Source organism: Acanthopagrus latus, chromosome 4, assembly GCF_904848185.1.
Source record: "Acanthopagrus latus isolate v.2019 chromosome 4, fAcaLat1.1, whole genome shotgun sequence".
In the NCBI taxonomy this organism is placed as follows: domain Eukaryota; kingdom Metazoa; phylum Chordata; class Actinopteri; order Spariformes; family Sparidae; genus Acanthopagrus; species Acanthopagrus latus.
Genome location: NC_051042.1, coordinates 8,896,424 through 8,917,930, shown reverse-complemented (window position 1 = coordinate 8,917,930; position 21,507 = coordinate 8,896,424). Strand labels below are relative to the sequence as shown.

The window sequence follows — 21,507 nt, the reverse complement described above, 5'->3', positions numbered from 1 at the left end:
ATACTAAGCACATGGGTCTTGTACTAGTTGGAAGGGGAATGAACGCAAATTTTTCAGTCCATTCTTCTTTGAATTGCAGACATTCACTGTCCACTTTTCTTTTAGAAGTGAACTTGGAACACGCCATTTTCGTGCAATCTAAGATCCAACAGCCGGCAAAATGCGAACTGCTCCAAAAATGAAAGTGAAAGTTAAAACTTGCGCTCGCCGCAGTGAGTGACTCAGTAACACGTTGTCTGTGTATCGTTGGCATGGAGACAAGTCCAAGTATACGCCTGCTGACCCAACCAAAACACATGCTGAAGGAATGACAGTTAGGGGGCCACAAATAGGCCGCCTATTGAGGACCGCTGAAGAGGGTCTTGCCCTGAATACATCTACGTGGCACACGCCGACGGCAGCATGCCGTGACACGTGCATGACATGTGTGGACTGCGAGGGCCCGTTCATTGCTGCTTGCAGCATTAATTTTTTGATTGTGATCTTTGAGGGTGTGTTCCAACTATCGGGGATCACACTCCTCAGCCTCCCTGTCTTGTTCACGAGTGAGGGAAGGATGGAGCGTGAGATTGACAAGCGGATCGGTGTGGCGGCCGCAGTAATGTGGTCGTTATACTGGTCTGTCGTGGTGAAGAGAGAGCTGAGTCGAAAGGCGAAGCTCTCGATTTACCGGTCAGTCTGCGTTCCTACCCTCACCTATGGATACAAGCGGCTGAAATGAGTTTCCTCCGCAGGGTGGCAGGGCGCTCCCTTAGAGATAGGGTGAGGAGCTCTGTCACCCGGGAGGAGCTCGGAGTAGAGCCGCTGCTCCTCCACATCGAGAGGAGCCAGTTGAGGTGGCTCAGGCATCTGTTTCGGATGCCCCCGGGACGCCTTCCTCGGGAGGTGTTCCTGGCATGTCCCGCAGGGAGGAGACCCCCGGGAAGACCCAGGACACGCTGGAGCGACTATGTCGCCCAGCTGGCCTGGGAACGCCTTGGGATCCTCCCAGAAGAGCTGGAGGAAGTGTCCGGGGTGAGGGAAGTCTGGTTGTCCCTGCTCAGACAGCTGCCCCTGCGACCCGGTACTGGATAAGTGGAAGAAGATGGATGGATGGATGGATCTTTGAGAACTCTGGATAAATGGAGGTACATTTAATTTCACTTTAACCTGGTTCACTGTATTTTATTGTACCATTTTGTCAAAGCATAACATAAGGACAATTAGCTCTTATTGGGTTCTTTTTGTATTCATTAGCTACACTTATCACACTTTTATCACACTAACTCAATACTTCCATGAATATTACCTCATTCTAGTATGTTAACAGTATTATGTATTGCTATTATATTCCACACAGGGGCATTGCTGCAGCTCGTGAGAAATGCTGATAGAGGAAGCTGACAAACGGCTTTCTTCTTCATCCTTCCTCCCTGCTGTTCATGCAGTTATCCACAACTGGGCCAGTCTTTCCCAGTGCGCTCCCTGCCAGGTTATTTTTCATGCATGACAGAGGCCACTGCTGCTCAGGACCCACATATGTACCAGGCTGCCCAGTTTTAACCAAGCCCCAGTGTCTGAGAAGCTGGGAAGGATTATCATAATGTTTCTTCTCCCACAAAATTTCCTATGAGGCAGATGCTCACTTAACTCTGAAATGATATGTCTCTGGCATGGTTTCCAGTTGTGGTGTTTGTGCTTGTAGCTGTACTGCAGGGGACTAAAACACATCTCAGCGATACAATAGAGACATATGGTGGCAAGACCCATGAAGATACCGCATACTATAAATACTTGAAACACACATATGCAGGAGTGGATTCATAGCAAATGAGTGGGCGTGTCAATGAAGAGTAATCCTCTTCAATGGTAGTGCTTGTTTAATCACCCAAATGTACACTGGGACACGAGAAAATGACTGCTCGTCGTCAAAGTTCTGCAGAACATCTGCTTAGAATATTTCCCTGCTGAATGTCTCACACTTCCATGCCTCCTGGTCACGTTGCTGCTGGACACAGATCCAAAGTGCTGCAAGCTTCTGTCTATGGCAGAAGCTTGGTGCACAGAGTGCAGCTGCTTTGTACTCTTCTCTACACACGTGTTTATTAGATTACACTCTTTTGTTGATATTGTAGCATCCAAAATTTGGAACAAAAAAAAAACACACTTAAGGTATCTGCAGATTTAGAATAGTTAGAGTTACAGTTAAATTGATAACAATTTAGACAACAGAATTGTATATCACGATATGATATTTGTCTTAAAATTAATTCTGAGTGGCATCCAGAAAACTTAATTCTAGTCTAAAACTGCAGCTACCGAAAAAGGATGTTTAGCTTATTCATATTTCTGCCTACTCTATTTATTATTTATTTGATCTCTTCAGGACACATGGAGAGGAAGTTTGCCGTGGTGCAGTGGAGTGAAGAGGAGGATTTTGGGAAGCTCAGAGAGATAAAAACTGATGCCATAAGGGGGTATGATGATTCCAAGATGGACCACGATGGGAATCCCATTTCCAACTACTCAGCTGTTATTGAATGGTGCCATGGGATAAAAACAATGAGGAGGGCGGCACCATTACAGAGGCACCGTCATCTTTGTTAGTGGTAAGATAGAGTTACCATGGCTTTAATCCTGTCAGATTGGGGTTTAAAGGGAAAACTATGGAAGGGAAAGGTGGACCCAAACGCAGTAAACACGGGAGGCAAAGATAAGGAGGAACAAAAGGCGAGCTTTAATTTAGCAAAAGCCGAATGCAAAACACCAAGGCAGACAAAACGGGGACAAGAAACAAAGTAACAACCAAAACAGCATGGCAAAGTAACAACTTAAAGGCAAGACAAAGTACAAAGAAAAAATCAAAGTTCAAATCAAACATCAGAAACCAGAAATCAAAATCCAAAGAACACATACCATTCAGGAGGAGCAGGGACAAGAGCATACAGAAAACAGAAAACAATGACCAGACAAGGAGTGAGGGGAACACAGAGACTAAATACACAGACACTAATGACATGACGAGGAACAGGTGAGGAGAGAAAGGAGGAAGGAAGCCAGGTGTGATAATGGGGGGGAGGAGCACAGAGGAACAGACCAGGAGGGAACAAGACAACAGACAGAGGGAGCCAGAGGGGAGAACATAGGAGAAACTTAAAGGACACATGAGGGCATGGAAAATCAAAACATGAGACACAAGACATGGAAAAACAAAAACATAACACAAGACAATACAATGATGTGAATCAAATACAAGAAACCAAAAACCAGATTCAAACACAAACACAAACAAGAGTCCTGACAAATCACAGCTTGTCCTTATTAATTTACAGCATTTTGAAAGAATTTGTTAGTTGTTCAAACATGAATAGGGCGAGACTCAGCCTGTTTAAGCTCATGTGTTAACTTTCACTCCCAGCTGACAAAAGACTTTATCACATTTGTTGTGTTGTATAAATGATAAAATAGTTTGGAATTTTATTGGTAGAATGTGTCCATAGCAAAAAAAAAACTGTTAAAGCACAAACTTTAAATAATTCAACCCTTGTTTTAAAATGTAGCTTGGTTAAACAGAGCTCATACTTTTGTTGGAACAGTTTTGTCACCATTTAATCATGTATACCCCACTACAAATGCAAAAAAAGTTGTTAGTTGGCAGTGAAACCTTGTTTCAGAGACATGCACCCATCTACACAAGTTAACTTGACTAAAAGTTAATGCATAAGCACATGCTTAATCCCTTAGTTATACACATTGTACTCTGTGTCGTTTTGATGCTTAAAGTGTCCTAACATATCAGTATATCAACTGACAACCATATCACTTGACATAGTCTCTGTCAATTTTACATTGAAGATGATATAATAACACTTTAACAGTTGACACCAGGTGAAACAAACCTTTTTGAATGGTTACATAGGTTTATGTCAGTTTGCCTAATGCATAACCCCTTTAAATGAAATGCACACAGGAGCACACATCACAAGCTTGTATTTCAGTCTGAGTGTTACGAAAAAATGATCTGCCATTTGAGTATAACTCTGATGTATGTCTTTTTCTTTTGCTCTCTAGCTACTCGTTTTGAGACAACTCGTAAACTTAATTCACTGCTGAAGGAAGACGAACCTGCAGCGCTGACAAAGAGGGTGTCAGTGGCCCCCCCAAAATATGGGGATGATTCAGATGGCTCAACCGATACCAAGACTCAGTCATTGCATGTTAAGGCAATGTTAATTTACTTTTAGACCATATTTTCCAGTAGTAAAGTAAATATAATGTGTAAGGGGTAGGCACTACTGTGTAATAGGCAATACATCTAGCTAGAAAAGAAAATCTGTAAAGATTACTGATTCTTGATGTTGATTCTGTTGTACAGTACGGCTGCTCAACTCTAGCAACAACCATGTTTGTTTTTTTGGTTTTCTATCTGATGATTCTAACTTTTTTTCTCTTGACACCCAGAAGTCAAAGGTTACCATGAAGACAGACCACACAGAAGAGTCTCTTAAGCAATACGGTCAATCACAGTCTTCTCCAGATAATCAGTGCAATCTGAGGAAGACTGTGGTTGAATTAAAGCAGGAGATCGAGGACCTGAAAGCAGAGAAGGCTAAATTGAAGGAGATGGTTCTTTAAGGTATCATTATATCAATCATTGAACTGTTACAATTTTTTTCTAAATGACTGTAGGCTGAATTGACTGTGTTGTAGGCTACTTTGGCCTAAAGAAGCGGACTGATAACTAATTGTTTGTTTTTGATATACTATGTCTAAATGTGCCAGGATTCCACCAGAGCATGAGGAATATACTTGATTCGGCTGCATCTCCTAAGAGATCCAGGTTGGAGCTTACCACACCACCACTGGTGCTCCCAGGTTCTCCGCAGTCCAGGTCCAGTTCTCCATCTGCCACTTCACTGCTGTCCGTGCCCAGTTCTACGCTGTCCAGTTCCATGTCTGCGTCTGTCACTCCATCACTGACTGTCTCCCAGTCTTCTAAGGTAATTGTTTTATAAAGAATAAATAAATAAAAATAAATAAAATGGACCTTTTAATGAGTAAGGCAGATCTAATGTGCTTTTATGTCTAACATCTGTTGGGCTGAACAAATCATGCATATTACAACTTTAAATGCTCACCTTGTGTTCTTGTCTAAACAGGTTGAGATCCATCCTGGGCTGGAGTCATGGTTGAGAAACTGGCATGGGCCTATGCCCTCAATGCAAATTTGGCCTCAGTATTTGTAAGACATTTGCTCACCGCAGTCTTCCCTGTAGAAGTTCTACAGGGAGAGCAGTCTTTGGGGGAACAAACAAGGCGGAGGAGATGCTCGTTTGCCACTGGACAAAAATAAATTGGATGCTATTTACAATGAGTTTTTAGCTTTTTATGGTCATTTATTTGTCATTTTACAACACAGGGTTGCAAAACAAAATGAGCTGTAGCCCCTTCATACATACTACAAATATACAGATAACTGAATTTGGAATGAAAATAGATTAAAACAATATACAGCGGAACCCCGGCTTACGAAGACCCTATTTAACGAAAAAATCAAGTTACGAAGGCACTTAACGGCAATATTTTTGCCCGTGGTACGGCAAAATGCCCGCGTAACGAAATCCCACAAATAGAAGAAAATTCACGTTAATTTCAAATTTCCCGCTACCGAAATTAAAAAAAACTATAAGTTTAAAAAAATGTTAAAAAAAATATCATTGCACAGTGTACGTACGTACATTAATTAACGTAAATGTAAGTTTTAGTTTTAATGTTTAGAATTAAATTCCATAATGTTATGTACATGTACACGTACGTATGTATACATGCATACGTATGCTTTCTTCAGCCTCCACCACCTCCGCCACCTCCTCCTCCACCAAGAACTTCGTCTTCAGCCAGCATCGCCTCACTCAAAAGGTACATACATAATTTATTTTATTGATATTTATCAATACATTTATCATTTATAATTTTTTTTCTTCATTTCAGATTGTATTTTGGAATATTCTTAGTGTTTTTTTTCAAATATTAAGTCATATTTGTAGAAGAAATACACGACTGGTGGGGGGCCTGGAACGAATTAGGCTATTTATAGGGAAAAAGGTGCTTCGACTTAAGAAAATTTTGACTTACGAAAGACCCTCTGGTACAAATTCATTTCGTAAATCGGGGTTCCACTGTATACAGTTAATTATATAGCCTATATCTACATATGTATACACCTCAGATTCAATAGGTGTTTCCCCAATAGTCTCTGATTTTGTGTATTTCCTGATTTCAGCCTACTGTGTAAGGTTTTGCATTCTTGGATTCTGTCTGTTTGTTTGTTTGTTGTTTGTTTGGTTTTTTTTCATATGTAGGTGCAACTCTTGAGAGGTGGCCAGGGACCTAGCTCTCCTGCACTGGAAGCGCGATCAATGCCAAAATTACCAAATTCCGGTCAAAAAGTAGAAGCGTAGCTGTGTCCATAGCTCTCCATTAAACTGTTTTGTTTGCTCTAAGTTTTACAAAAGTGTATCACAGGCCTTGGCCCTGAGCAAATACTGGTATTGACTACTGTCTGCTGGAAGCATGTACTGCATTACTTGTAATGCGTACTGTAGACGAGCTGGTCGATTACATCAGTGAAGCATGCTAAACAGTAGGCAGTACTAGCATTTGCTCAGAGGTCGTTGCCGATGTTCAACCTTACCTCTATCCAAGTTAGGGGTATAGTGTGAAAAATGGCTGCAGTTGTTGCAGATGTTCTCTGTCTCTGGGGCGCAGCTCTGAATGACAGCCAGCATCGTCATTTGACATCGTCACTGGAGGCGGAAGAAAAACAGATTTTGCAGCTGCGCACCAGAGACACTGAGAACATCCTCAACAACTGCAGATATTTTTTCACATTATATCCCTAACTCCCTTTTTCTCCTTTATTTGGATGTGAAGAGGCAAAGCAGTTAGATGTGCACACTTGTTTGTGATTAATGACAACAATTAGTTGATGGTGACACTGTTCCCATATTAGAGAAGGAATAGAATACGCATATGCTCTTCATGTCTGTATCCAGGCACGACACGTTTGAAAATATCAAAACAAACTGTCAAATATATTCCTATCTTGCCACTAGTTCATTCCAAGGATATAACTGAAAACACGTTCATCCCTAAGATTAGAGTTAACTGCTGTTTGTTTACTGCTGTCGGCACTGTAATCCCAGCAATGTTCCACTGTTAATAAAGACTACTGACTTGAAAGTTTGCAGCCATGTTTTCAACATAACAGATCTATACAGACTGCATTGATATCACTATATGGTGAAATTAGTTGTTCTGGGCAATGACCAGGCAAACCATGCCTTGCAAGTTTTAAACTTGTTTGACCCAAGACAGTATCAGTATAGGAACACATGAAGTCATGTCATTTTAATATATGATTCATATGTTTTTGACTATAGAAACTTGTATGAAACGTTATAAATAAATACATAAAAAAGCATTTTTTATATATTGTAATGGTAATTGCATTGGCTGACATATAAGAATCTCATTAAAAAAACATAAAAAACGCAAAGTTTACTTGACATTAACATACATAACATAACATATAACATACATAACATATAAAAAGTTTGTGTTTTTTACATTGGTATGGTTATTTTGATTAGCTGACATTTAACAGTCCTATAAAAAACATAGAGAAAGCATAGTTTCCCTTTAAATTAAATACTCTTTACACACAAAAATCATATATTTAATACCATATATTTATATAAAAAGGAAATATCTTTATAACTGAGACATGTAATTAAAAAGTACAAACATTATATTGAAAATATGCAGAAAACATAATTTGCCATAATGTTTACTTGATTCATACGTAATTCTTATGATTATGTTGTATGAGAAAAATGCAAAAGTGGCCACTTTCATGAGTAAATCATAGTATGAGACATATAAGTCTTGTAAGACATACAATACATATAAAACATAAACATTTACTATCAGAGGCAATGGGAAATTCTTACATGTTTTTTTCTATTTCTTTTCCATATTGGCTTGCATGATGCAAAAACCTTGCAAATGTTGTGCATAAACTAAATATGTGAAAATATAATTTACTTTATGAGTATTGGCCATGACACGATCAGTGATTGCTGAAAGAAATGAATAGTGTGTAACCTTATATATGACATATGTGGTAATCGATTATTGATGCAGTCACCGGCCATTTTAACTAGGGTTCAGAGTTCACAAGTTTGAGATGCTCAGTTTCTACCACCTCCAGTGTCTGATGTTTTGTACCTGACAGTGTCTGTTTTCACGTAACCTCATAATCAACAAACCAAATATATCGAAAACCTTAAACTACTCCACTACTGAGGCTGATTGGATGACTTTATATAGTCCGCTGTCTACCTACAACTCTTTCAAAAGCTGTTTTACAGCCTGCTGGTCATGACCATTGAAAAGCTTACTTTCTGCCTCATGTCACCACAGGCTATTATTCCTCATGCCATCCACTAGTGTCGGAAGGGAGCTGGTATGTGGGTATGCTGCCGTTGTTAAAGGATGAGAACAGCTCTGCTTGCAGTGGCAAATGGAAGCCTACAGAGGTGACCTAACCTGGCTCGTGCCCACTGATTGATAATGGAGAGAAACAATAAAAGTCATTCAGTCGATTTGTAATTGGGAAAATGTAGTGCAGAAGTGCAGGACATACACTGATAAAAGAACTTGTTACACAGCAAAAAAAAAAAAAAAAAAACATTCTCGCATCTCGCATAGAGATTATATTTTCTTCATCAGTCTGAATTTTGGTACCTGATTTTGGTTTAGTTTTTGTCTTAGTTATTTGGATGAATATGTATGTTACTTCTGATCACCCTTTTATGAGTTGTTATCTAATTATAATCACTAACAAAAGATAGAACTTATTGGTAACTGTTATGTGTGCCTGGCGTGTGTTCTGCTGTGCTGCGCTCTCTCTCTCACTCTCTCTCTCCCTCTGTTTCAGTAGGAGTAGTAACTATTAACAGTAGTTAACTTAGCTTCAAGCACCTCATTTATTAATGGTGTTCATGTTAATAAGCATTTTAATTAATACATTATTTGATTTGATTCTAATTACAGTTAACAGTAGTAATGATGCATTACTTAACATTAGTTAAATGAGTAATGACCATTTACCTTGCTCACTTGGCAGCTATTTTATACTGATTCCTGTGTGATTTTAAGAATGATTGTAGACCAGTTGAGTCCATCTTACAGCTATCCAGTCCAGACAGAAACCATTAATATAAACTGATTTAACTGGCAGACACCTAACATTACTTAGTAATGTGATCAATTACAATCATTATTCACTCATTTGTTCACTACTATTCACTACGTAGGTTTCGAGGAGCAGCTTAAACATTTGATAACAGTAATGCAGTCATTTGTTTAGTGCAAATCTATAGAAATATTTAGCCTATAAATGATGAATTACCCAACTGAATGAAGAGTTAAAGTTTTAATGATCCACTGCAAAATAATCACATGGTAATTCTGGGCTTTGCTCAGCATCACTGCCAAGACTGCACCATCATTAGTATGCGAGGAGAGCAGCCACTATACAGGGTCATGGAGAGGATGCTGGTATGCTGCCAGACTGTCAAAGCAGGATTTTGGAGATGATCTGACTTGTTCAAGTTAGTTGATGAAGGTCATTGATGATCAGATATATTGTGTCCTGAAATCAACCATTTTAGGGCAGTAGATGTAATAAATATTTACCTTGGTCAGGGTGAAGCAGAACTGGTTATATGCGAGTTAGCATTTTTGCTGCGTTACTGATGGTGAGAGCAGCATTCATTGCCTCAGACCATGCTTATCCCCCACATGCTGCCACCTGCTCCTCAGTAGGGGGTGAGATTGTGTCAATCTACGGGAAGGGGGGGACCAGGCATGACGAGGGGCTTAGTCACTGTGAAGGACATAAATCCGAGCCACTGAACACCGCTCCCAGTCGGAGAGATGCTCAAGGCTTTCTGAACTCATCAAGATGTTTGCCCTTTTGATTTTGCTGAAGATCGGTGGAAACGGTCAAATGTGGCAATGCCTGCCAACATGGGTTTAGACAGGGGAGCATCGCTATTTCATTAAACACTTGACAGTTTTGCCATGTGCCTCTGAAACATTAGAGGCACGACACATCTATTACATTTTAGTGTGTATTTTCTGCCTTAGCTGACACTAGACAAGCCTAGCACCTGTCTACATTTTGATGCCAAAAGTATACATGCGTACACATACATAGACAGGCACACATTTTAACTCTGCACTGCACACACACTGCAGCTGCAGCCCACTCTGCACCTCTCAGCACAGCTCTCCAGGAACAACAGTACAAATGAGTCAGGCAAATGTGTAGGTGGACTCTACATTCAACCCAGCCATTAGAGGGAGGAGGGAGGTGTGTGTGTGTGTGTGTGTGTGTGTGTGTGTGTGTGTGTGTGTGTGTGTGTGTGTGTGTGTGTGTGTGTGTGTGCGCAGAAGGGGAGGGGGCATAGGTTCTGAATAGCTTTTAATTCTGGCTGTGCTGTAATGTTCCACTGTGAGAGGTAGTTCATGCCCCACGGATTTGGTTATGGTTATTGCAATTACTGCCCTCATCCTCACTGTATCTGGGGGTATAAATGTACTGCTCTCCTTTGCTAAATACAGGATCGATTCATCCAAATGACTAAAGAAACAGAATTTGGCTTTGACTCTTGAGTTATTAAACCATGCATGTATTTTTGGTTTTATGTGCTTTCTTTTGTGAAGTAAGTCTCTGAGCTGGCTGCCTCCTCCACAATACAATGGCGGTAAATAGCATTTTGTATTTGGTGCCCACCCAGACATTTACCATTCATGTGTCTTCCCTGTCACAGTGTTCCACTATTCTAAAAGATCCACTGATTTTCAACAGATTTCACTAGCACTACTTTGTACTGAAAAATAGTCCCCATTAAAAATTGTTAACGGTCAATACCAAAATCACTAGTTAGTATAAACAACTGGTGATAAGAGAGACAATATGTTTTGATGCAACTGGAGTGAATCAACCCTTTGACATGGGTTTAAAAGCCTTCAAATCTATAGCTTGTGACATTGTCACATAATGTCTGCTTTAAATTTACTCTGCCAGCTTGTCTTCACATACCATTTCAATGGTATTTCACCTCACAATAGAACAGATACAGATGGACCTATATTTTAGTCAATCAAACTGTCTACAGAGGTGTATGATTCATGTCTGTTTTCTTCCATGTCAGTCTGTTGCTGGCATTGTTTCCAGTGGGACAGGCATAAGTAGTGATTACATCTGATTACATTTCCTGCAAAGTATGCATTTTTATTGTGTATTGATCATGACGTTGACTACAGTTATATTCAGTATATACTGAACAGTACGGTGGTGAAGAAACAACATGAATCAGTTTTTCTGTCTTTAATTTTTGAGAGAAGAGGGACTGTTCCCATTACATACAATACATACATCTTTATTAACAATTGTATATCTTTTATAATAAATCCAGAACCAGGTGTTTCAGGTGCAGGAGCAGTGTTTCTGTGGGACAGAGTAACTCATTTTAAAAACGCTACACAACACACACACCCACACACACACCCACACACACACCCACACACACACACACACACACACACACACACACATAAAAACTGAAATTAATTAATCGCACATTTTTTATCTCTTCTAGATGTACCATAAAGGAATATATTTAAAGTTTTTACAACTTTTACCAGTGTGAGAGTGGTAAAATATGATTGCTTCATTTAAATGTATGTATATTGTTATTGTATCCAAAGCAAAATTTGCATGGTCATAACATCTTTGCGTGTGCGATGACGCGTTATTATTTTCAACTTAACTTTTGACAGACCTAATATATACAGTATCTCATAAAAGTGAGTACACCCCTCACATTTTTGTAAATATTTCATTATATCTTTTCATGGCACAACACTGAAGAAATGACACTTTGGTACAATGTAAAGTAGTCAGTGTACAGCTTTTATAATAGTGTAAATTTACTGTCCCCTCAAAATAACTCAACACACATGTCCTGTGGTCTGATGAGACCAAGATAAACTTATTTGGTTCATGGTGTCAAGTGTGAGTGGCGGCAACCAGGTGAGGAGTACAGAGACAAGTGTGTCTTACCTGCAGTCAAGCATGGTGGTGGGAGTGTCATGGTCTGGGGCTGCATGAGTGCTGCCGGCACTGGGAAGCTACTGTTCATTGAGGGAACCATGAATGCTAACATGCACTGTGACATACTGAAGCAGAGCATGACCCCCTCCCCCCAGAAACTGGGCCGCAGTGCAGTATTCCAACATGATAACGACACCAAACACACCTGCAAGACCACTGCCTTGCTAAAGAGGCTGAGGGTAAAGGTGATGGACTGGCCGAGCATGTCTCCAGACCTAAACCCTATTGAGCATCTGTGGGGCATCCTCAAATAGAAGGTGTGAGTGCAACGTCTCTAACATGTATGCATACATGTCACATGATGTACATTCAATTTCAAGAAGATAATCAAAACAATCAAAAGTTTCAACATCTGCAGTTCCACGATAGCTGAACTTCTTCCTTGAGATGTGAGCATAAGAACACACTGAACAATTGACACTGCCGCACAGACAACAGTATACTGGAAAGAAGATCAGATATATGTTGCGTGAGCTGCCAATTTGTCATGTTTAAAAATCCCTCGAGAGATATACTTTTTGTATTTCTTGTAATGTTTTTGAAAGTGCCTTATGTGAAACACATTTGTGCTTTTAAACTGCTGCCTGAGTCTTGACGCCGTTGCTGCATTCCCCTGACACTCCTTAATCTCTCTGTTTTTTCTCTCACATACAGTCTGACTGGTCTCCTGAGTCTGCTTTGACTCCAAAAATATAAAGAGGAAATGCTTGCTAAGTGATATCATATTCTGGAGAAGGACAAAAGCTTTGAAAAAGCTATTTAAGTTGGACTCCTTTCTGTTTAAACCCACCTGTGCATTTCTCATTTCACCACATCCCTGACGTCACACTGGTGGGCCGGTGGCAGGGACAGGCTGGCCACCGGGAGGTTCGGATGTTTTCCCGAACTGCTGGTATGTTCCAGGCCAAACCAGCTGGTGGTCGGAGCATTTTTTTTACCCCATAAAACTGCCGCAGGTGGCACAGAGTGGAACGTCAGACTGGGTCAATCTAATATTTTGCATATTAAGTGGCTCCTCCCAACTTGAGCTGATCCTTGTTTCTATTGAAATGTGATTGGCTCAACCGCTCAGTCAGTCATTAAAAGAAAGTGGCATGGAATATATTCAAATTAGCAATCATGCTAAAAGGAAAGAAGCCATAGAAAGACATGGGTGGAGCTGAAAAATTAAGGGTGAAAAAGAAAAAACAGTTAAAACAGGATGCCGCCAAATGCGCCATATTAACAGTGCTTTTAGTGGTGGAGGGGCGAAGGTCAACGTGGCTACAGTCAGCCAGGACAGTGAAGATACGGACCCAGCAGCAGACCCAGTGCCGGTATGTCGGGCTGCAACAGGTCAGGTTGTAATTTTAGGCCCCTTGAGAACACTAGTTTGTGATTTTCGATGTATTCAGGGCACACAGAACTAGGCTGTCCGCCGATCGGATCGGCCGATATTTTGCATTTTGTGCAATTTGTGAGATCGGCTGTAATGTCTTAATTCACCGATCTGATCAATGATGTCATTGTCGTGTTGAAACTATTTGCAGATGCTCCTGTTGCATAGATTGCAGACGGCTTGTGTTTTATCTGTCTCACTTACTCCAAAGAAGTTCCACAGCACCGAGTTGTGTTTGCTAACTTAGTGATGATAATGCTAATCATTCAAGATTCAAAAAACTTTTTTCCGTCACATAGTGACAGGGCTCAAAACATAAATGCCACAAAGACATAAAGGGCTCTGTCTTGCACTAAGCGCAATTGACTTTGTACACTGGCAATTGTATAATTCCTATTTTGCATTCGACGCACATTCGAATTTTCCCTCCTCAGACGCACGTCCTTAAATTACAAAATGAATTTGCACTCCCGGGGTCAGTTCAACGAAAAGAGGAGGAGAGTTCTGGCGCAAACATTCCCTGGTGCTGTTTTTGCTGTTTTAGAAAACAATTCTGCAACAGACCAGAAAAAAACCTAGTCTAAAGTCAGTGGTGCGTATTCAGATGTTTTTCTAAGGGCGCATGCTTGGCCACAATGTAGCGTGTGCACAAAGCGCGTACACTTTGTACACTTTGCTTCTCTCATCTATGAGGAAGCATTTCCCATTGCAGTGTTTTACGCAACATTTCCATGAATCGTGGATGTGTTGATTATATAAATGAGGAAATATTACAGGACTTCAGGAGACGTGATGTTGAACTGCATGTGCCGATGCCATTTAACTCAAGTACCCCAGCAGCAGCACGGGGGAGGAGAGCTTATTTGACAGAAGAGCTGCATCATCTATAGTGAGGTAAGCAAAGTAATCTCGGACTAATGTTAGACTACATTGCAAAAATACCACCATGCATTCATGACCTTGTGATTCAGTGTGAGTGAGCCCAAAACATCTGAAAGTATGACTTTGTGACATTTCTTTATCAATTAATTAATTTCCTCCCACGCCTGTTTAACCAAAGCTAATTTGGGTGGGTTTCTCCCATCCCCATACAATGACACTTCTCATTACAGCCCTGACAAGAACGTAGGTCTTCCTTGTCTGTGAACCGCTCCTGGCGTGCACCTAGCAAATCTGCTATTATGATAGCAATCCGCCATGGAACAAGCGCGCCTGCTTTTAAAGGGAGTGTGAGATGACGCTCTGATTGGTCTATTGCACGTTAAGCCCAAACCACACCTGTGAGTAATGTAGCTACTTCAGACCAACCCATTTTAGATTTGCGTTGGGCGCAACGGTCATTTATCCCGCCGGCATAATAGCAACAGCGCCTGAGATCTGTCCAAAAAGCTACTTGCGTTTTGCATTTGATAATTGTGTTTCAGATCGTTAAGACAGAGCCCAAAGACAGAAATCCTAATTGTGTAAAACCTACACAGAATATTAAAGGTAGCCTATCAGCAATGTTACACCATACCTTAATACGTTTATCAATTAAAAATAAAATCCATACTGGCTGACCAGAAAAAACGCACAACTGCTTTTGTTGATTTTTATATTGTATTTGTATTTGTTTCCCATTTTGTATAACAGTTTAAAAAGGGCAGACTACATTCTTGCAATAAAAACACATCTGACTTAAAAGAACTTAGGGCGGATAAAACAGTCTGGGCTCTAACTCCCGACCTCACACTTCTCACATTGAGGGTGGAGATGTTGAGGGTCATGAGTATGGTTGGTAAAAACAACGGGTATGACATATTAAAATTTAGTTAAAAGGCTAGTGTTAAAAACTACCAGACTTTTAGAAATGTAAAAGGATCTCACTTCACTATCCCCATGCAATCGGGGGGTGAGGCCTGAGATTCTTTTCTTCGGAAAGCAATGTCTGCACGCTTTTCCAAAGGAGTTGACTGTAGTGCTATACCGAGCAATGAGCACTGATTGGGTGAACTGGAAGGGATGGCTCCGAGCTGCTCCACAGGGGAACTGTATGAGACAAGCTCGGCCCTTCCCTTCTTCCCTGAGGCTGCATTAGCCTCAGAGCTGGACAGTTCAGATGCAGTTCTCTTGAGGTTGGGCTGGGCATTGGGGAGGGAGGTGTCGCTGGACTCTGCTTCTGCTTGTTCGTCATCGACTGTGATCAGGCTAGCTGAGGAATCAGTGGTGCTTAGGTCTGACACAGTGCTTTCTTGTCCAGCTCCACCTGCTGCCTGGCTTTCCCCATCTCCCTCAGCAGCGCCCTCTGCTGGGTTGGAGCCAGTCCCCTCCCCTTGTCCCACCTCACTGGGCTCCTCTCCACCAACCACGGATTTTGGCGGGAGATTTGAATTTCCTAGTCCCTCCTCTTCAATCAGCACCTCGACTGTTACTTTTTGGCCATTTTTCTGAGGGGTATTTTCTTTTTCGATTTGACTTTCTTGCTTTCTCTGGGCTTTCAATTTGTTGGCAAAAGACATTGGGCAATCTCTGAAGAGGTGGTTTGACTCTCCACATAGATTACACTTTCTGCCATTGGGACATTCTTCAAAGGAATGCCCAATTTCTCTACATTTACCGCAAACTCTGTTTTGGCAAGCCTCTGCCAGGTGTCCATGCTCGCCACACTTGCGGCAGAGCTTGGGCATGCCCCGGTAGTGAATGTAGCCCCTGTTCTCACCAAGGACTACCATGGATGGGAGATGCCTCAGGCCCTGGTACCCTTGAGGGTCCTGCCATTGCTGGATGGGGACCCTCCAGGCACAGTTCCAGATGCCGTCTTCATCTCTCACCTTGGTCGCCTGGCCCTTCACAGTGCACTATCTACCCAGCCACATACAGATATCTTCAACATTCACCATTTCGTTGAACATTCTTACAGCAACCACTTTCAGGGAGCTGTCAGTCAGTTTCTCCACACGGAATGCCAAAAACTGGGTCTTTTCAAAACGTTACCAAAATTCATGCAACACAGCTGCAGTAACAAAACTGATATCGAAGCCCTTGTTGAAGGGCAGAGTCAAAAAACAATTCAGCTCCTTGGGGGAAAAGCCAAGGGCCTTTTGGATTAACTTCCTGGAGAAGTCCAGTCTGGACATCTCCAGGAGCTTTCCATCCTTTTCTTTGAATAGAAATCTGACACTGTGGTGCCTCCGCATGCCGGCACGGGCAGCCGACATGGCTGGAGACACCACACTTCAACAATACAAAGAAATAAATACAATAAATTAAATAAATTAAGATAAAAACCACTAAAAATATGAGAAACCAGTCAAGAATAAGAGAACAAAAAGTCAAAGTACTAAAAGCTTACTTACCCTGACTGGCCTCAGATGTCTATAAAAGGAAACAAACAATGTGCAAATACGCAAGAAAGAAAACAGTAACAATGTACAATACAAAGCAATATCTCCCAATGTAGACAGGACAATTTCCACTGAAAGGAAACAATCCCGCTAACAATCAATTTTAGACGTTTTTATTAATTCATTTACAGGGGGTACACTTCAACAGTTACAATACTGTTTTCACACTGCACATACAAATAACAATAAAGAAAAACAGGAGAAAACAAAAAACAACACAAAGCTGCACAGAAAATTAAAGTGCTACATACGAAAACCAGATCTCCATTAAAAAAAAAAAAACGCTTCTCTCTTTTTTATTTTTTTTCCCCCTAAATTCACCTCTCCCCTGAAAAATAAATATTTTTTATAAAGAGTCGGAGGGTGGAGTCTTGGGGACTTTCCACATCATTAGCTTTGTTTTTTTGTCTGCTGTTGACTGTCAACATGTAGTCCTTAAAGCTGTTTAAAATCATTCTAACAACAATTTCTCTAGGGATACAATACCTTTTCATTACAGACATATTCCTTGCTTTCCATAAGCTTTCTTTAACACAGTTGATGACAACCCACCATTTTCCCACTGTGGTTGTTTGATTTCTTTTCAGACATCCATAAGCTATATCCTCATGACATAGAGGAACTTTATACAATGCTTGTAGCCATGGTGACACTAGTGACCATACACCTCTAGTGGTGGGGCATGACCAAAAAAGGTGTTCTACAGTTTCATTTTCCCCACATGACAGCCTAGGGCACTTAGCATTGCGGGTACAATTTCTCCTCTCTAGAAAGGCTCTTGTGGGCAAACACTGGTGGGCAATCTTCCAGGCCAGATCTTTGTGATTGTTTGTAAGAGTAGAGTTGTTTACATTACTCACAAAACATGGACTTGAGTTTAATTTCAACGTCTGGGACACCTTTCCCTCCCTTCTTTAATGGCCTGTACATTATCTCGTGTTTCAGTTTCTCGTGTTGCCCTCTCCATATAAACTGAAAACACATTTTTCTAAGTGTCATCATAAATGTATGTGGGACAGGAAAGGTTGTTGCCAAATAAGTCAGGGAGGCAAGGATTTCTGCTTTTATAACCAGGACTTTCCCAGTCATTAAAAGGTCCCTGTCTTGCCATTGGATGAGCTTTTCTCTAATTTTTGCCAGTTTTGACTCCCAATTAGTGGTCTCCATGTCTTTCCCTATTTTAAGTCCTAGAACTTTGATTGTGTCTTTTTTTCTGTATGAGGCCTAGGTTTTCAATTGGCTCCTTCCAATTGTGGTAAAGTATTCCGCATTTCTCTTTTTTGACTTTTGTTCCTGATGCAGCGGTAAAGTTGTCACAAAGCAACAATGTATCTCTTACTGACTTATTGTCTGTAAGGAGAAGAGTTAGGTCATCCATGTATAAACTGAGTTTTGCTTCCTTACCTGCTGCCCCCGGCATTGGGAGGCCTGCAATGTTTTTTGCCTGTCTTAAAGCACATGCAAGGGGTTCGATTGCTAAGATGAACAAGGTAGGGGAGAGTGGGCAGCCTTGTCGCACACCTGATTTTACTTGCAACGGGGCTGTGCACTTTCCATTTAACAAAACTGTACTAGTAATGTCAGTATACAGCAGCTCTACCCATCCTCTAAACTTATCCCCAAAATTGAGGTGGGACAGGACAGTCTTAAAGTATCGATGACTAATTCTATCAAAAGCTTTCTCCAAATCCAAGCCCAGGATACAGAGTGGAAGTTGGCGATCTTGGGCAAACAAATACGAATCTCTGACTAGGGCTAGGCTGTCGGACATTGTCCGGCCTACGACCCCACACGTTTGGTCTATGCCAATCAGTTGGTGAACTACTGGTTGCATTCCAAAAAAAGGGCCTTTGATGGTATTTTAACATCAACTCTGAGTAAGGTCTACAGTTCTTTAAATCCTTCCTGTCCCCCTTTTTAAAAAGAAGGGAGATAGAGCCTGCTCTCAAAGATGGGGGCAGTACACCTCTATAGAAACTTTCTTTGAACACTTGCAGCAAAGGATCTTTGAGTTGTTCCCAGAATGTGTTGTAAAACTCTTTGGGTAAACCATCCGGACCAGGAGATTTATTACTCTGCATGCTCTGCATAGCTTTAGTTAACTCATTGGTTGTCAAGTCTCTCTCAAAATATTCCTTGTCTATATTATTTAGTTTTGTGGTTAGGTGTGATAGAAAAAAATTCACTGAGTGTTCAGATATGGCTTTGTCTTCATAAAGGTTGCTATAAAAGGTCTTGACAATATCGAGTACATCTTTGGGATCATTTTCCACTTTTCCATCTCTATCTATCACACCTTCGATACAGTGCCTAGATTTGACCAGTTAATTAAAGAAATATTGGGTACACTTTTCATTTTCTTCTAGGTGTTTTACTCTACTCCTTGTGAGCATCCCTCTACTCTTTTCATTATGCAGTTTGTTCATATATTTCTTCAGTTTAGCTATCCCGCTAATAGGGAGCGATCACTGTCTTAGCCAAAAGGCCGAGAAGCGATGAGCCCCAGTCCTCTGCTGCCAGAGTCCACCTCCTGGCACTCTTCATCCCTGTTGTGGTGTGCCGTTCACATTGCGCAGTGAAGTGGCTTCTGCTTTGCGGCTCCTCCCAAGCGCCCTGGGTGAACCGCCTTCTTGATCAATCGCTGCATGTCCCTTGCAGACAGCACTCGAGTGTTTTCCGTTGATGTTGTCGTCAGGGGAGAGTGCGAATGCAGTCCCCCACTAACACAGATTATGCAGTCAAGTTTCCCACATTTGGGGAATTCTCAGGGGTCAGCATGATCGGAGTGCAATGGCTGAGCCTCGCCCTGGGAGAACCACCTTCCACCACACCATGGTGTCTCCCCTGCCAGGTAAGTATGAGTTGGAACAGTCTGACACAGGGTGGCCATTCCCAGGCTCAGCCCCCTGGCTGATGGTGCCTATGAGGATGTTGGTCACGGCAGAATTGGGTGCCCTTGGCAATTTTCTCATCCTCATTGGGCACCAAAAGTTGCTGCAAATGTGTAAAGTCTGGTGCAAATTGGACAGTTGGACTGGTCCATGAAAATGTTGCCCTTTTTGTTTCCGTTTTCCAGCGATTACCCCATCTCTGGGAAATATAAAACAAAATGACGCCCTGTCAGTGGCCGCTGGTGCGATGCCTCCACCCAGTGTGAATGCAACCAGAGACATTGAGCAGGGGAGCGGCTTCTGCTTGGCAGCTCCGCCCCAAGTGCACTTAAGGAGGGCTTTGTTGATTTACACACGCTCAGCCAAACAGCAAAGCCTGCCAAAAATATCATCAACTAGTGGGTGTTCCTCTCCATGGAAGTCTTTAGTACGGGATGAAGAGAAACCCGAGTAAGTGCAGCTCCTCTCCTCAACAGCAGGCTAGACCGCCGTGGTCCCGGGCACTGTTCGCATGGTGAGCCTCGTCTTGGCTTGTCGCACGCCGTAATCCGTGGCCACGCCCATCCCCACATTACCCCGGGACCCTTACGCGAGCGGTTTTCGGAGGGAGGAAAGCCTGCTTGTCGGAGCGGACTCAAGGCCTTTGGCCTGCAACAGCGCTTGATTTTCCACAAGGCAGGAGAGGGGTGCACCATTCCCAGCGGCACTGCAATACCGGGTCGATGCATGGCGTGAACGGAGCAAGCCCCTGCTTCAGCTTCCGAGGCTAAAAATCCATTTAATACGTCGTCCCTGTGTAGAGGACATACCAGATGTTAAACTGATAAGAACAGACTTTTTTTTCCTTACGAAAAAATTTATTGACACAATAATCATTAATTTTTACACTTTTCCAAATGATCTTCACAGTCATCACATACATTTCTTTTACAACATTTGAAAAGTAAGTAAAGATCAACATGTCATTAACAATAATACTTGTATATTTTTATCTGTAGAAACCATTCCAAAACACATATAATCGCGATAAAATGAACAAGACATTAAAAGAAAGTGCTCTCTGTGCTATTAAAAGTCCATTGTGTTAAGTAGTGTGAATTTGGCTCATTGCTTATATTTTATTTTTAATCCTTCATTCTCACCCAACTATGATTAAGCTCTCATTCTCTTCAGACAAGACTTCAAATGAATCAAACTCACCAGTTAGGTTTGTGCTTTGCTTTTCAACAAAATATTTCACATTTTAAAAAATATGCTGGGCAGTCAAAGTTTTCACTGCCAGCAATGCACATTTGGCATCGGACTCTCAACAGGCAGAATGTACAACCAAATGTTCTTCAGGACTTGCCTTTTCTAGTTAATTTCTAGTTATTATTACTGTTATTATTATTGTTGTTATTAGACACTTTTAGGCACATTTTGTAATCCCCATGTAGTAGTCATGGGTTGCAACATCTACATGTTGATGGACATTGTGACTGGTGTGATCCCACTAGAAAATGGCCTCTAATTTGAATATAGGAGATCAGCACACGTTTTCTAACAGTCTCTCCTGGAAGTGTGGCACTGTTTTCTCATGGGAAATGTGACAGACATAGGTGTGTAAAGACTGTAAATGCGAGAGAAGTT

General features: G+C 41.4%; 1 long non-coding RNA gene, 1 other non-coding gene and 1 pseudogene across 2 annotated transcripts; 1 reads left to right on the top strand and 2 right to left on the bottom strand.

The window, feature by feature from the left end:
- Positions 1-928: 928 nt before the first annotated feature.
- On the top strand, positions 929-5,280 carry LOC119018239. Its single transcript, XR_005074687.1, has 6 exons — positions 929-1,127; positions 1,340-1,471; positions 2,366-2,588; positions 4,051-4,615; positions 4,762-4,979; positions 5,139-5,280. It is a non-coding gene; the product is annotated as an uncharacterized LOC119018239 (long non-coding RNA).
- Positions 5,281-19,679: 14,399 nt separating this feature from the next.
- LOC119018838 lies at positions 19,680-19,846 on the bottom strand. The gene has a single exon (XR_005074873.1). It is a non-coding gene; the product is annotated as a U1 spliceosomal RNA (small nuclear RNA).
- Positions 19,847-20,559: 713 nt separating this feature from the next.
- LOC119018844 lies at positions 20,560-20,739 on the bottom strand (annotated as a pseudogene).
- Positions 20,740-21,507: the final 768 nt, after the last annotated feature.